Raw genomic sequence first — 16,282 nt, 5'->3', positions numbered from 1 at the left:
TCTATAGGGAAGGCATCCACTCACCTCAGCGGCGGCCCATGGGGAAGGAGCCGGGCTCCCATTATTGTACTGGGAAGCGCTCCCTTTCCTCTTTATTGCGCTAACAAAGCGGCGGAAGGGAGCTGGGATAGAGGAGGGTTATACCGTCCTCCAAGCGCTTCCCGGCTCCATGGGCCGCTCTTTCTCAAGCCTCACCGCGACCCTACAAAAGCAACGGCCGCATCACAACGCCGCCTAGCACCGGAGAGAAGGGGGAAGGGGGGGCGGAACGGAGGAACGCGACGCTGAAGGAGGCGTGACGCGCAAAAGCGGCTCCTCCCCTCTTGACCGGTCCACCTTAAATGCGGTGCCTCCTTAAAGGCAGCGGAGAGCAGGAAACGAGTTCTCGGCGGGTGGAGGCCCGACCCCCGCCCCCCAACGCCCGGGGCATTGGAGGGGGGGGGAACGGGGCCGGGTCTCCGCCTTCATCCTACTCGTAACCTGTCTCACGGGGAGGTTTTGTCATTGATATTCCACGTTTCTTTTTACCCAACAGTGTTTTGGTTGTGTTTTATTTCCCTAAACTTTGGGATAAAAGCTCGGATTAAAGGATGCTTTCGTGCTTGGCAACTCCTAGTTACGAAGTTTAAGCAAAATCGAGTTATTTGCTAAAAAAATCTCGGTTTAGAAACTATTTATTAGAGTTTCTAAACTGTAGATTCTAACCCCCTATTTATTACAGGGCTCTCTTTTCGATAAAATAAAAAGTTCTAGTAACAATGTCAAATAAATTTGCAAACGTTTATGGCTACACTTGATGCTGCCATCAGTGCCAACATCACAGAATCATAGAATAGTAAGGGTTTGAAAGGACTTTAAAATAATCTAGTTCCAACCCCCCTTCCATGGGCAGGAACACCTCACACTAAACCATGTCACCCAAGGCTCCATCCAGCCTGGCCCTGAACACTGCCAGGGATGCAGCATTCTGAACATTTGTTCAGCATCCTGAACAAACAGCTAAAAACTTATAAAAAAGTGACTTGCTGCTTCCTAAAAAAGTGACTTGCTGCTTCCTCTACAGTCTTCAGCCCGTGTGTAGTAAGGGTGAGAGCACAGGACTCAAACTGCTCACAGATCCCATATGTGTATTTGCAAAACCAGGCAGCAGAAATCAAAGCTGTAAATAAATCTGTTTAGGCTACAAGGTCTCAGTCTTGCAGAAGTGTGTATACATGCAGGCTTAGTAGAGGCTTCACTGGTTTCCTTTAAAGTGTGGAACTATACAAGCTACAGATCATAGAATCATGGAATGGTTTGGGTTGGAAGGCTTAAAGCTCATCCAGTTCCAGCCCCCTGCCCCTGGGCAGGGACACCTTCCACAAGAGCAGGTTGCTCCAAGCCCCGTCCAAGCTGGCCTTGGACACTGATAGAGATGGGACAGCCACAGCTTCTCTGGGCACCCTGTACCAGCGCCTCACCACCCTGACTGTAAAGAACTTCCTTATATCTAATCTAAATCTACCATCTTTCAGCTGTTTCTTCCCAAATCCTTCCATATAGAAGATGCAGAAATACAAGTTCATCAGACATCATATGGGATCGGCTGTCATTGTAAGAATAGTTTCAGTGTTCTACTCAACTGGTAATTTATGTCACACTCAGAATGCATCTTGTAGAATTGTAGATCTAATACAGAATCTTGTCTTGATCACTGCAAATCTAAGTTAACTCCTTAATAAAAGGCAAACACCAAGAGATTTAGATAAAGAGAGCAAAAATGGCTCCTGCTGCAGACATCTGTAGTAGGGTTAATTAACAAAGGGTATCAACTTCTGGAGCTCAGCCCTGACCTTTCAGATAATTACACTCTTAACTGTACTGCAGCTTCCCAAAACAGTGAAATAATTCCTCCTCTTAGTTTAAGCATGAGTGAAGATGTTTATGGAACTAGAATCTAAAGATAAATGACGAATGATGGGCATTATTGCTTGATTAATTATCAAACTATATGCTTTGTAATACAGAAAGCTACTTAAAATCAAAGCTGAGAACATGACTGGAAAAAAAATGTCAGGTGCTAAACAGTTCCTGGACAGAGCTTTTTTTGCAGTGTAGAAGCCAGATAGGCAAAAAAAAAAAAAAAAAAAAATCATGATTTCCTTCAAGCTTAGCTCTTCAAATGCTCCACAAACGGAGTCTAACAACATCCATAGCTGAATTCTGACTCCAGCCATAGGATAAGGCATGTTACAGACAGAACTATATTTTCTGTGTCAAATAATCTGGTTTATGTTACAAACTTCACTCATAGAGCTCCCCTTTAGTCTGGAGAAAGCAGACAGAAAGCTGCCTCTGCTGCAGTTTGGAAAAGAGTCCTTGATACATCTGAGTGTCCATCAAATTCATAAAGGCTTTTCCTACTATTTATTTTGCATAGATCATAAAGCACATACAGTGATGGCTGATCAGGCAGAGCCACAGAACACCATCATATACCTTTTAATAGTGATCAGATTTTACCATGGTTTAGCATTCACACATCACATGGTTCTTTTCTTTAATTATTACTGATAGATGTATGTCAAATAACACAAAAGTTCTGTGGCCTCATTTGGCAGAATCACATTAATCAGCCAACTACTTTAACCAACCAGTTTCTAAGGTTGACACTCCTCAAGTTAATCAAAAGCATCTCTTGCTTTAAAAGTGCCAAGCAGGTAAAGCACACACCTCTGTTCTTTCATACAACTTTGATTATCCCCTTTCTCACTCCTATTTTTTGCCCTTTCAAACTGGTTGTTACATTTTTCTCCCTCCCTCTTTCACAGCTTTTGTTATTTCTTCCCTATGTATTCCCACTCAAGATCTAATTCTGCAGCCTGGGCCTCAGGCTGTCCTCCCGTAATCCTTCTTCCACTAGTATTTTCCCTATGTGTCGTGAATACATCAGTATTCCAGCAGAGGGAGGAAAAGTGGCAGCAGACTCATCAGTGCATCAGCTCAACGCACAAGACAGACCACTCAGAGAGCAGGAACAGGGCAGATGAAAATGTGATTCTACATGGCCTGGAAGTGGAGAGAATTTTCTTTTCCCACAAACTGACCAGGTTGAATATGTACTTGGGTTGTTTTAAGCACACAAGTTCAATTCTCTTAAATTGTTTCCACAGTGCTATACATGGATGCATTGATGATTTTAGGGAAAATAGGGAAAACCCCTGAAAATCCATCATGTTAGTAGGAGATCAGAACTGAAAATACATGTAGGCTTTGAACAGAAATTATTATTACAAATCTGAGACATCCAGGTGAGGAGGATGCTCATCCAAAGCTCCCTGGGCAATCAGCAGAGAGTCAGGGTAGTTTTTGGATTAGTCTGGTTCCTCCTGGTCCAAAGCATTTTTGAAGAAGCCCTTCTCTTCCTGCTGGCCACAGAAGTAGTCATAGATGACCATGCACATAAATCAGGCACCTGCATTAGGTACCCAAAGTTAAGTTGGATGAATCTAGTTAGGGGTGGGAAGAACACTGGTGTGAAAAGCACTGCCTAGAAGCCAATGTTGCTTTAAGAGAACATAAAGGGGTCCAGAAATGCTACAGTTTGAAGGCCTTAGCTGAGGAACGAAAATAGCTTAAGAATTAGCATGACGACTGAGACAGTGTGTGAATAACCATGAACTACTCCTATGTGTGAATGTGAACAGGTGTTCAGAGAATGGAGAGAAGAAACAAGATCAGTTAAGTCAGATAGACAGTGGGAAAGGAAATGTGAGGCAGGAAAGCAGCAGAAAACTGGGGATGATGCAGAGAAAGCTGCCAAACAATGGGGTGAAGAAAGCATAAACAAAAAATATAACACAGCCTGCAAAATGAAAGAAAGGAGTCAAGAAGAGGAAACCAATTATACAAAAAAGGAAAACCTACAGTATTAAACCTCACTAAATAGATTTAACAATATAATATATGCGGTTGGTGGTACTATGATTGAATGAATGTATGCTTACAAACCGCATACAACGACTGCTTAAAGCTGTACGTGTACCACCAGGTTTCTTTCTTTTGCCAGTGGGACTGGGAAAGCCATTCAAACAGGGAGCACTTACTTCAGCTGCTCAGTTACAACCTGTAAGACAGCCTCTGTATGGGACCTGAGATACGGTTAACACTTAACTGGAATGAAAAGGGAAGGATGAATCTGTAGCTGAACTCTTAAGAACAGAAGCACAACGATACAATTCACTGATGATTTTCCACAATGGAAGTGAAAGAAGACAAGAACTGAAGCGCAAAGGGAGAGGGAGGAGAACCTTTATCAGTACTCAAAAGAAAAATAGTGAATTCACAACAAAGTCTGTCAAGGAAAAGATCTGAGGGGCATTAAGGAAAATAAAAAAAAAGTTATTTCTAGCCACAAGTTATGAAGTGATCAAGAAGGGCTTAAGAACCAAGAACAAATATTATTAGTGAAGACTTGTTGGTAGGTAAGATTCAGCAGCTGATAAGCTGAAGTTCTGACCCTCTGCCAGCTCCCACTGACAGCGGTGCAATGGGGAGTACACGCCGTGCATTTTGAAGTATGTCCCTGGTACGAGAATTGTAAGAATATAATTGGGCAAGTGAGGAAGCAAGACATAAAAAGTTCATATAAATCAGAACAGACAGAGCTGGGAAAACTATCCGCCATTCAAAACAGACTATTTCATTTAAGCCCTGCTATAGAAAAATACGAATACATAAAGAAAAATGCATTATGGTAATCTGTAGCTCACCCTCACCTCCAGTGAAATCAAGCAATTTCTCCCTCTATAACTATACACAAGACTGTGATTCCCCAGAACAACAATCATGATTAGCACACAATAAAAAATTACACAACAAGCCATGCCAGTCTGTTACCCTTTCTCCCCCAGATCCTGGCTTCAGGTTGATATTTGTAATTTCATTGATGAGTAATACTTCAAAGGGGGAGTCAAAGATGCTCAGAAGTGCTGGAATATAGCTACTTTAAATACTGGAATATAAAATTACTGTGGGTAACTCTTATAAACCACTTATACCAGGGAAAATAACAATATTGTTAAGATTTGAAGACTTAAAGTATCCTTTTCTGAGGAGAAAAAATGGGAGAATATAGGTCAATAAATGTAAGTAAATCTGCAAAGAATTCTGCATTAGGATAAAAAGGCAACAGATGCCCCTGTATGTTTATCCAATCATCACAGTGACTATACTGAACATAGCGTTAACATTTTTACATCCAATTTACAAGTCAATGTCATTGCCATGGGCTAATAGGATCTACAGTATCTAGCAAAACTTTGCAACTATTTCCTTCTTCTCTTAACTATCAAATATGCCTCAAATGCAAGTCAAATTTCCGCAAGAATTGATAACACAGCAATCTAACACAATATGGAGTGTAAGGAATACAGGAACACAGATCGTTGACCTGCATAGATGTCACTAAATACTGTCAATTATTGAAAAGAATGTTACAGAGAATACACTGAGTAGTGACACAAAGTTTTAAAGTGTTAAAGGGAAATAGGTAAAACTACACAAGATTCATCCAGTTGATATGTGGAAATCAAACTAATGTTTATTAATTTTACATTAAGGTATTGAAATCACCTTTTGAATTTGGAAATGTTAAAACCATTTCGCCAATCCAACTATGCAGATGAATCACTAAGCAGAGGAGTCAAAAATGGGTATGACCTTTTAAATTCTCATTTATACATGGAGACTAAGATATTACAAATAGAATGATTAAAATACACAGCTCTTCAGGTCAATTGTAAGAAAACATTAGTGCTGAATTTCCGTTTATTGAAATCAAAGCACTGGGAACAGTTTGCTACCTAGGATTTTCCAATGGAACCTAACTACCACACAAGGTTTCATAACCCTGCCTGGTTTCTTGCCAGCTTGCCCACGTAGCTCCTTGGCAATTCATTGAGGCAGAACACTCTGGGTCTAAGCACAGCCCTCAGGACTCAGGAGTTCCCCAAGACCACAATGATGCCTACCTACAATGCGAAGCTGCCTCAGTCCTCATACCCTCAGAAGTTTAATACGCTGGTTAACATCAATTAAGGATCCTGAGAACCCTGGCACAAGGAAATTTAACTTCATACCATCCTTCTTACATATTGCTTGCTGCTTGCTGATACTCCTTGCACTGACCACCGATTTTGCTAGTTAGCAACAATACATCATACAAATTGGACAGGGATAGGTCTACTGGACTTGACAGGATGCATGCAAGGGTGCTGAGAAAGTCAGTTTGGAAGGATGTTGACTGTGAAATTGCTGGCAAACTGGCTAAACTGCTGTGCTCTAAGGGTGGTAATGGCTCAAAATCAAACTGGCCAGCAGTCACAAACAGAGCTCCTTGGGATATACCTGAAGAAAGTGTCATATGTACAAGAGACTGTGACAGGCTGGAAGACTAGGCCAAGTTCAAAAGACACATTAAAAAACTACACAGGGCTCAGCAGCTAACCAACAATGTGATGAGAAGGCTGGAAAATTTTATGAAGAAATTTGAAGGAATTGGGTTTGCTCATCTAAAAAAGAGAAGGCTCAGCTGGGGTGTAATCACAGTCTTCCAATAAGGAAAAAATACCTGTAGAGAAGATGGAGGTACGCTCTTCATCAGGCCTCAGATAATCACCTGCTTTCAAAAGAAGGTTGGACTAGATGATGTCCAGAGGATTCCTCCAATCTAGACCTTCCTATGATAATATGAAAACCTGATAGATGTGTGACCCTATTTAGTGATGAGCAACAAGGAAGTAGATAAGAACAATGCCATTTTTTGCAGCCCGAGGCACTCTGGGTTTTCAGTCCGCTGGAAAACCCAGGGAAGCATTTTGTTACAGAAACTTCATATACCACAGTTTCCAACATTACATATAAATGTCAAACATTCCTCACTCTTCTTGAACTCAGGTTAATAAGTTAAATAAGTTCTGCAGACCAGCTCCATGCTAGCTGTAATGGACCTTTCTGCTGCAACCTGTTTTAAGATCTATTAAAAGATTATTTGCGCAGAAAATACTATCCAGGCTATAACAAACAGGATTCTTCAAGTAACAAACAGGATTCTTCAAGTCTGTGCATAAGAAAAATGCAAACTCAGAGTGAAGTCTTTTCTTTCATAAAATCAACCAAAAAAATATGTAAAATGCTGAAATGATGTGATGAAAAAGAGTACAGATAAATGTAAGGGAAACATACAGAAGGAAACAGATATTGTTTCAATGAATTAGTAGTGCCTGATAAAGCACTCTAGCACTAGCAGCTTTTTAACCAAATTTTCAATTTATTATAGTAGTTTTCTCTTTTTCCTAACATCTTGCCAAAAATGCTAGTTATAGAGAACAACCCCACTGCATCAGGCAACTACATTCTTAGTTTACAATCTTGCTTTCTGAACTTGTAAGATAACAAAACTGATGTACCTGGTATAGTGTATAACAGAGCCTAACAGCCTTTAAATGCCTAAAATTATCATGGAAACTTGGAAATAGACAAAAATAATTATTCAGAAAATGCAGCTTAATTCTTCTAAAATATAATAAATACATTAAAACTATTGCCTGTCTGCCACATTTTACTTCTCCAACTCACTTCATGTAAATGACTGAGAGAAACAATCCAACTTACTTTATCTAAGTCTGGCTGTTCCATGCACTGAACTCCCTTTAGGTTGATTGTAAGGTCGCCGAGTTTCCCACTGAAACATATATTAAACACCTGCATTTAAAATAAAAGTCTCCCCACTGCATCTGGTAACGCTTCAGACTTGCTTTGCAATCCTACTAATATCCTGTTCCCTACACTTCTCACATCTAAAGTATGCGAATATTATGCTTAAGAAAAATATTTGGCTAAGCATGTCACAGTACCTTGAAAGTATGGTGAATCGCTGGCTTGATTTATCAATTGATCTTCATCTGTTCAGATTTTGGAAGCTGTTTCTAACTTGTACCTGATTAATTCTGAAAGAAAACAAAAAAAGCACTAAGACGTTTGAAACCTTACCTCCATTTCGTAACTACAACTGTATCTATTTAAAAACTACTATGGAGCATTTCATCAATTGTACAAATTCAGTTTCTGCAATGGATTTCAAAGGTAAGCAGGGAGCTGTTATGCACTCTTATGTACAGAGCAGCTCTCTAAATGGCAGCCTGACATTACCAGAAAGGTATGCATTGGATGAAATCTCAATCTTCAGCCCAGTTACTGCACTTACATCGACTACTACTGACCAGACTTCCAAGCAGGCAGTTGTGTCTATACCACAAGCTGGTTACATGACAGGGCTGGATTTTCTACCCAGGATTTTGCTAGAATACAGCATGATTTGACAACAGGGGCTCTCGGTACAGAGTCATTGACATTTTTACCACCATGTCATAGAACGCAGCTAGCTAAAAATGATCCCTCACGTAACAGCCCTCAGTGACTAGAGCTGCATTGCTGATGAAGGATTTCACAAAAGCTTGAGAAATGTATAGGTTGAGGTTGTCCTTCCCACCAAAAGAACTTTCATCATCACAATCAAAATCCTTTCATTCAATGCTTATAAACTTATACAGGAACCAAATGTAAGCCTAGTTTGCTCTGGCTGAGCATAAATCAAACCAAAGCCCTGTTAAAACATTAAGAAATTTTCAACCATCCTTGTGCAGAGGTTATGTGAAAGATCAAATAACTAATTTCAAAGCACTTGCAAAAATCAATCTGGTGATTGTTTTTTGCATCTACTAAAAAGTCATGCAGATAGATAGAAGTAAGCCAATCTAGCGCTGGGACCAGATGACACTTCAGAGAAAACTACTTTTTTCCTCTCCAAGGATTAAAGTCCAGATGAGAGGAATGCAGTCCAAGAGGCCATGGAAGCCGCCCCACAGGCTGCAGCCTCTGCCCCAGTGGAAGGTGCACAATGAGCCTGTTCCTGCCTTCTGCTCCTCTGGGAAGCTGTCTACAAACTGGGTTCATGGCTTCAAATTCTTCTTATGCATTGAGGATAAAACATCCCACCTCTTTTTTTCCTTTTCTTTTAAACTGCAGCTTAGTAGCTGACACTATCTTGCCTGAGATCACCTACAGATACATTGACTATTTCCAAGCTTTACTCTTCTCAGTGACATAACTAAAGCTAAGAAGCACATCTGAGATTAATTATATTCCAGTTACTCTATAAAATCCAAAACTTTCTTGTCTTCAGCAGACAACACTTGAGAGCAGGATTATTTCCTCTTTTTTTTCTGCAGACATGTTCTGCTTTATGATTAATAAAACTCACGGTTAACACATTTCTACACTAGTAGAAGTCTCAGAAAACGTATTTCCTCGTTACACACACCAATCTCCTTGAATAGTACAGTACAAAACTTTCTCTTCAACTCTTGCTGTTGCTCACTGGGAAAGGCAATGCCAAAGTGTTTGCCAAAGATCCATTTTCTCCTTCGTTTGTTTTCGACAGGAGACTCTTACTTCATAGGGACCAACCTCTTCACCAAAGATCATTCAGTGCTTAGCCTTAAAGTCCCAATCCCTTCAACCATATGACTTCCCTGCAGTGGAAATAACTCACCCCTTCATCTCTTCCCCAGTTTCTTCAGGGAATATGAGAGTTCTGCATGCAAAGCGCTTTTCTATCCTGACATAAATGTTATTTGTCATATCAAAAGTTAGTTCCATCGCTTCATGTAACAATGAAAACAAAAACTACCTATAAAACAGAAGGCCTCCAAAGACTTAAAGACCTAGAAATAGGGTAGTAAGTAAATGTAAAAAAATGGACCAGATGAGGATGAAGGACGGATCAGCAAGAATTTTATTCCTGTATACAAGAGATCAGAGCATAGTATGTCACCACCTGTGAATTTTGCTGTAGGGATTACATCTGGAGTTGAGTTTGAAGGAAGTTTAGAGAGTAAGTTTCAAAAGAGTAAAGTGACAGCTTAATGAGCCTTGAAAGAGGACTTTTTCTCTGGATAATGGGTGGCAAAGAACAGGAATGATTCTTGTCCAGAATTTACAGCAGGTCAATTACAACCACAAGTGTCAGCAGAGAGTAAAGCAGGGAAGAGATGGGATGACTGAGAACAAGGCAGGAGGAGCTCTCTAAGCTTTGGTACCCTGGGAACAGGAGAGCTGGTCGGAGGATGGAAAGATGACAACAGCAGCCAAAGCAGCAGTCAAGGAAAATGGAAAAAGGCCTGCATACTGCATGCATTTTTGAAGCAGACTAAGCATGATGCCACTCTCAATGCCTGACTATCAGAGAAACTTGTTTGCAATTGCTCTTTAATACTTTGAGGAGATACTGATATGCCACACAGGAAACCACAGTCTGGCAGAGCAAAAGCTGTATCACAGTCAAAACTGCATCTACACAGAGGTATATAATAAAGGCATGGTTACTGTGACTAACGTGTATTATTCATTTAAGAGGAAACACATTTACATTTCCTATATTTTAATCAGTTGATCTGTAATTACAATTTTCATGTAAGTATATATGATAAAGCATCCTGAACTTCTGAAAGTTCAAAACTAATGCCTCAGCTACACAAACTCCTTTAACTCTTTCATCTTTCAAGCTGTCAGAAATATGCACTAGAGGATGTTCCTGACTTTTGAAACATTTCTCCTTTGTTATCTACTAAATATCCAAATTTAAGATAAAGTACAATGTCTACATTTATATAAGCCATTATATAGGTATAATACCATTCATACAGGTATAATCACCTCAATACTGGGCTTCATTTAGACATGTTATAATTATGGGGATAATCTAACAATGTCTTATTCTTTCCCTTGGAAAAACGGGCACAGGAGGTGTGCGTGGAAAGAACAGGAGCTCGTCAGCAAGAGGCTGGAGGCTGCTCTTGGAGCTAGCTAATAGCTCAGGGGTAAATCGGAGCAACTCTCAGGCTACTACACAATCTCAGAGGGTCAGAGATGGTGAAAAAACTGTAGGCACCTAATTGTCCCTTCAGTTCCCTTCGGGAGACACAATTCATTACATCTTCACGGACTAAAAAATAAGCACCAGCTACACCCTTCCAATAGGGATTAGGTACCAAACTTTGCTAAATACAATTGCAAAACTGCAGCATCTCAAGATTTCATTTAGTTCCTATGTATACCAGTATAAAATATTTCTCTGAAACAAATGCAACAGAATATTCAGTGCAAAATATGATACAAGTTATTCTGAAACTATTTCAAGCATGCACAGGTATCTTCAGAATGAGAAGGGCCAAACCTCAGTAATATCTTTGTTACCACATAACCTTTTGGATAATTCTAAATAAATTGATAAAGATTGTAATACAATTGTGCACAGCAAAGTGCACGTGAGAGGTCTTAACTCTGACTCCTGTCCTCTTCCTTTGTCTAATGGCAACAGAAGAAGACTTGCATTCATTATTTTGCTCAACAAATCACATTATCACTAACTTTAGTTTTATCTTCCAACATTTTCTCTTTTAACTTAGAAACCCTTTTAGCAGCAACAAAGTCCTAAGAAGCCTCTGCACATTACACTTTAACCCTACAACCACACAGAGCACAGAACAGAAAGATTTGGTTTCAGAAATAATGAAAGATATTCTATAAGAAAGTAACTTGTCATATAATTCAAAACACCTGCACCTTACAGTATGATTTATATCACCAATTGAAAGTCCAATCCATAAAACGCATTAGCTTACTGCACCAAACTAAGATAAATAAGGACAGTTGAAATTATATTTATACATTTCTTTAAACATGGTATTTACATACATCTGTAGAGAAGAAAGATACATGTTCTGCACTTTATGCCACAGCAGTATTTCATACTGATTACAACTTGTATTACATCAGAAACACAAACATTAACAGTCTGGTAGCAAGCAACAGAACACTGGACATGATTTTCCCCTTTTTTAAATGAATAAAATCCTGGTTGGTTAATTTAAAAGGGTGTATGAAGCAACACAGTAATGTTTAAAAGAATATACAAACATAAAATATAAATCTACTTTTCAGGAGAGAAAGGCACAGCTAATCAAGACAATGCAGAGTACATGATTACCCTGATTTGCAAAATTTATTACTGAGCTGCTCTGTTAAAGGTAATATTATTCAAACTACCCTGTCACAGTTATTGAAGATTAAAGATTTCAAATTAGCTCCTCGTGTATATCATTATTATGAGTGGTTGCATTTTATCTGTCTAATTTTAAATTACTGCAGGCAGATGAAAGTCATCTTAAAATCTGACTCATAATTTAGGTACCATAGCACTAACCTTAGCAGAGATGCTGGCTCTTACACAGGTACAACACTATTCTCAATGTAAACAAAGGACACTGGCATGCACCCCAGGCTAAGGATGTCAGCATTTTTCCAGCACCTTTCTGACTGTTCCATTTTATGGTGATGCAATATGACCTACATTTTCAACGGCCAAAGAGAGACAGAGAGATAGAAAGGGAGGAGATAGAGACAAGAAAGACAGACCTTTGCTGTCCTTATTGTCCATTAACTACAGCTTTAACTGTCCCTCATGGGGATGGTAATGGGCAAGAATAAAAGCACAATAACCTGATTGTAAATTCTGAATGAGAAGCTCAAAGATAGGTTAGCATAATAGCAATTTTTTTCTTTCTGCAATCCTATGAACAAGTCCATAGCAATACTCTCAATGGGAAAGAACAGTGGAATCAATAATTTTATAATAAGTTGCCAGGACAAAGCTGCCTGTAATGCAGATGTTTATTTTACTACCTTTTATTTCCCAGCATGTTCCTACAATTTCATTGCTATGTATTGCCTTTAGAGCTCAACAGGAAACACAAAATCGTATACATCGTTATCGTACTTTTTACAGAGAAACTGAGGCAGGAGGAGTGATTTGCCCACAGTTACCTACCAAGCTCAAGGCAGGGATGGGAATAGAAAGCATCACTCCTCGTATCTCTGTACTGTGCAATCTATTAGGGACAGTGATACCTGTCAGCCTAATATATAATTTTGACTTAACACCAGAATTATCTCTATCTTGGCTTTCTGACACAAGCTTCACACTGAAAGCTGTGTTAAATTACTGCTTTCCCTCACAAACGATAGTCCACACTTCTCAAACTGGCTCTGGCAATGCACTTGACAGTGAACTGTAGAACTGGCATAATAAGCCAATGGTATTTTTCATTATAAACACATAAAAATTAAAGACCTAATTAAATCTTTGGTTGCTTTTTTTCTTCTTCTGCAACTAAAGCACCTTTCCTTTCAAACATCAGTAGTTTTTCACAGTTAAACTAGTACATTAAGAAATGAAAAGCTTGTTGCTAGGATTGTATTAAGCAAAAATTAAGATCTTCTGATTTTCACTTAATCTTTTAGTGCAAAAGGTATCCTGCAGAGTATCTGCAAAGCACTTACAGGATCACAGTCCCTTTACTGATATTGGTAGTTAATACAATACACAATATAAATCCTTTTCATTGAAACTGAAGGCAAAAACTTGATCTTAAGTATCCCTCTGGAAATCCAGAATGACTCCAGCACTTTTCAAAGAGTTTCTTGGGATTTGCACACATGTAAACAAGACTGTAACTTGGCACTGCGTTTGCAACCATGTTGTTGCAAACCACAGATCAATAAAACCAGACATCAATAAAATCACATGTATAGATTCATTCCTGGGGTTTAACTGTATTTATTATAACAATAGCTTTCTTATCAAGCAGTATTCATCTGATTAAGTGAAATCATCCTAAAATGGCAAGTGCTGAGAAACTGTTGTTCATGTGCTTGAGCACTTCTGCCTTTTCTATCTGCAATGTTACATCAAACTGCTCAACAGCGGTGAGTTAGGAAGGCAAACAGCACCTGTACAAGGACAGGGAGAGAAAACACTTCAAGCCCATCCTGCTTTAAAGAGAAGAGACAGAGTGGAGAATCAAGAGACAGATGGCGAACAAGTATGAAGGAAAGGAATTACCTGTAAAGCGATTTGATGGAGTTTGGAAATTAAGGGAGGCTGGACACTGCAAAGGGAGAATGGGGGAAGATACAAGGTCTTAAACAAAAAGAGAACTGTTTCTCATGCCCATGAGACTGTGAGGAAATCCTCACTCGATTAAATGAGATTACAGTCACACATTCCTTCACTCCTACTATCCCTGGCTGCACCTTGGTCAATCTGTTTTACTCTTTGAAACAAAATTTAATGGAAAACTGCTATTTTTTTCCATTATAAACAAATTTAGCTCTGTTAATCTAGAACAAGAGTCTTGCTGATATAAAAGAAATCTCTTCACTATCCTCGGCATTACTGAAGCTCTCTTGTAAATGTTTCACTGCAACGTTTTCTCAGTTCCCTTTATATTTCACCCTTTGCTTTTGTCTTCGCAGCACCTCTGTTGCAGCAGGGAAGGGAGAGAAGCTGAGGTGATGCTTTGATTGCTGTCCAACACAATACAAATTCCAGCAAGAGAAGCCATCCGGTGCAGACCTGTAGGGTCCAAGCCCAGCCACGCAGACATCCTCTTCCCTTTGCCTACCAGTGACTGCCACCTACAGTCAGAGCACACCGCCTCACACGGACCATGGCAGTGGTAAAGATGTGAGAGGTATGAAAGAAATGTCAAGCCCATTCAAAAAAACTCAAAAATTTCCCATTCTATAAAGTTATAACTAGCCTAAAGAAATAACTTATTTGGGTTTCTCTTCTTACCACGCACTCAGCCCATGTCTCCCTGCTTTTCTCTGAACACTGTAAATGCATTTTGTTATAAACACTCCAGTTGTACATGTGGGGAAACTTAACACGGCACCACACTGCTTTTCAAGTAAATCCTGTGTTTCAGCCTGTTTGCTGAGAAACATGCTAAGAAACTGAGAACAAAATGTCACCATAAACTCTCAATAGTTACATTTCCTATTTTTGATTTGTATTTCTAAAGCAAGTTTTACTCCTGAGCTTTAAACTCCGGTAACAACAGACAACTTTATCACAGCTTCAGCACGCCTCTTGAAGACACTTGCCTGGGAAGATCTTTCACTTGACACCAGATGACTTTTGGCAAAAGAGACCATGGAATTTCCAGCAACTCTTCCCTCCTTTCTCAACAGAAAGGATAATGCAGCCTAAAGAAGTCTGGGCCCTGCTGACAACTGGATTAGCAGAAATCATTCTTCTTTAAGCACAGTGACATATAGTTAAGGTAGTATTTCCTATTTCTATAGTTTTGTCAAAATAAGTGCACATTTTGATGGGAATTACTGTAATATATTTCTCAATGACAACAACAGTCCTGTACCGTACCCATACCTACTAGAAGCTGTCTTGTGCTAGAGCTACCTGTTACCTACTTCTCCCCAAGAAATGACAGTACTGCAGCTGCTTAAAAGACACCATGGGCACAGAAGACAGCAGAGAAAAACTCCTTATTTAAAGACAACTATACTGTTGAGTAACTTTAAGAGGCCTCTTCAAGGGAGCAGCACGTTCTCATAGCATCCATTGCCACAAAAGAGTAACGAAGAGAACCACCACCATAAAAAAGACACAGAACAGCAATTACACTCAACTGATCCTAGCAGAAAGAGAAGAAAATGTAGGTTGCAAAATGGATCTCTTAAGAGTTGTAACTCTCTGTGCTAAATTTAGTAGGACAGTCTTAGAAAGACATGATGGGGAACAGACTCTGTAGAAAGGCAATTACAAATAAAGATTTGATAAGAACAATCCAGTCATTAGGAAACTTATTATCTGTATTATTACCATATTACAGTTCTATGCTAACATTGGAGAAGACTAGTGAAGTTCAAAATCCCTTTAGGAGCTTGCAGACCAGGCTGGGCTTTTTTAACATAAACATGTCAAAACAGCAGCTCTTGAGCTATTTCCTTCCATTTGTTTGATGACATAAACTACAGTCACAGTCAGTTGCTCCTGTCCGTGAAAGGCTTTCACATAACAGCAGGAAAGAAAAGCTTTATCAGAAAACCTGACTGTAAATATCCGTCTATTCCAAACCTGGGCAAAGTGGCTGCAGCTTAAGTGCAATTTAGGTACTTTGAAAATCAAATTTCAAATTCATGACATAAAGAAAAAGAAATCTCATCTGTTTTATTTTAACATACATGCACACAATTTTATTTCAGGATACTGTTCAACACCATCCTAACTTTACACACACACACACACACACCAAAAACCACAAACAGATCTCAAAAATGAAAGAAACCCACCAAAACCCCAACCCATAACTGCCAA

General features: G+C 39.3%; 1 protein-coding gene across 3 annotated transcripts in view; it reads right to left on the bottom strand.

The window, feature by feature from the left end:
* The window catches only part of ATXN7 (ataxin 7), an 82,111-nt gene that overhangs the window by 58,575 nt on the left and 7,254 nt on the right, over nt 1-16,282 (bottom strand). The window contains exon 2 of one of the 3 annotated variants that reach the window (XM_057397356.1): nt 7,896-7,988. The gene's annotated coding sequence lies outside the window, so the exon portion shown is untranslated. Of the gene's footprint in view, nt 1-24; nt 251-7,895; nt 7,989-16,282 lie in introns of those variants that run through there. The other 2 variants (XM_057397357.1, XM_057397354.1) reach the window with 2 other exon arrangements.

The sequence above is a fragment of the Pezoporus wallicus genome, unplaced genomic scaffold, assembly GCF_028554395.1.
Source record: "Pezoporus wallicus isolate ANWC-B61680 ecotype Strahan unplaced genomic scaffold, APGP_CSIRO_Pwel_v1 contig_8714, whole genome shotgun sequence".
NCBI lineage: Eukaryota > Metazoa > Chordata > Aves > Psittaciformes > Psittacidae > Pezoporus > Pezoporus wallicus.
Note: the sequence above shows the minus strand (reverse complement) of the source record. Positions and strands in the feature narration are given on the sequence as shown.